Raw genomic sequence first — 1,564 nt, 5'->3', positions numbered from 1 at the left:
TAGCCAGGTGTTGTGGTGGGCACCTGTAGTCCCAGCTACTCGGGAGGCTAAGGCAAGAGAATTGCTTTAGCCCAAGAGTTGAAGGCTGCTGTGAGCTGTGATGCCACAGCACTCTTCCAAGGGTGACAAAGTGAGACTCTGTCTCAAAAAAAAAAAAAAAGTTATGACAATTTATTTTTAATAACAAATAATGAAGCTATACTGAAACAACCTGGGCAGCGGCACAGATTCTCTATAGAATATCCTCTATATTCATCTATAATTTATAGATGATAAAATTTCCAGCCATCCCAACCCTAAGGAGATATGCCATAGCAAAATTTCCATGTGTAAAATCAGATAACTAAAGAATTACTGTTAATTTTTTAAACTGTGATACTGGTCTAATAGCTGTGTTTTAAAGAGTTCTTTTATTTTTTTAAAGATATGTACCAGAATTATGGATAAAATAGTATCAGAGATTTGCCTAAAATTAAAACAGAGCTGAGCGTGGATGGTGTAGGATAGTACAGATGAGACAAGGGTAGCCACAAGTTAGTGACTGCTGTAAGTGGTCATGGGTGGTTCACTATACTCTTCTCTATTTATACTTACATATGTCATTATAGCAAAAAAAAATTTTTAAAAACCAACAAATTTTTCTAGTTAAGATGTTTTGGTTTGAAATACAAAACAAGTGTTATCAGAGTATGAAATGGGGGCAACTAGAATTTCACCCATGAATGAGAAGAACCCAAATGTCAGAAATAAGCACAAAATGCCTCTGATCTATAAAAAATAATTATCCCTCTGGTACATACACAATTACTCTCAAGTGAGGATTACAGCTGAGTTAGCTGACTCAAACTTTATGTAGAGTGCCAACTGCTTAGCCCATAGCCAACAACAAGAAGACTAATCAGGACAGACACACAAAAGACAAAAGGCTGACGAGGGCCTAATAGAATGGGGAAAGACAGAACAGCTATATAAGACATGCAGTATACCTGTAATCATCTAACTTTCTGGAAAGTGATTTCCAGTATGTTCAGTGGAAAGGCCATGGGCTTTGGAGTCAGACAGAGACCAAGTTCCACAGCCAGTTACTAATTATATGAACTTAGCCATGTTACTTAACCTCACCTTTCTCCTCAGAAAAGTAAGAGTGGTAGCTACACATTAAGAAGCTTGCCTTGGGCTCAGCACCTGTAGCTCAAGCAGCTAAAGTGCCAGCCACATACACCAGAGCTGGCAGGCTCAAATCCAGCCTGAGCCTACTGAATAGCAATGACAACTACAACCAATAAATGGCTGGGCATTGTGATGGGTGCCTGCAGTCCCAGCTACTTGGGAGGCTGAGGCAAGAGAATCGCTTAAGCCCAGAAGTTGGAGGTTTTTGTGAGCTGTGACAATACGGCACCCTACCCAGGGCGACAGCTTGAGGCTCTGTCTCAAAAAAAAAAAAAAAGAAGAAGAAGCTTGTCTTGATGACTAAGTGATAAATTTTCAAGTATCTTGGAAGCAGATTCTCCAGTCCCAGACAACAACTTGCCTGTAACTTCATTAAAGACCCTGAGCCAGGGCT

Source organism: Otolemur garnettii, unplaced genomic scaffold (assembly GCF_000181295.1).
Source record: "Otolemur garnettii isolate 467f Iridium unplaced genomic scaffold, OtoGar3 scaffold00193, whole genome shotgun sequence".
Lineage (NCBI taxonomy): Eukaryota > Metazoa > Chordata > Mammalia > Primates > Galagidae > Otolemur > Otolemur garnettii.
This window is presented reverse-complemented; position numbering follows the sequence as displayed.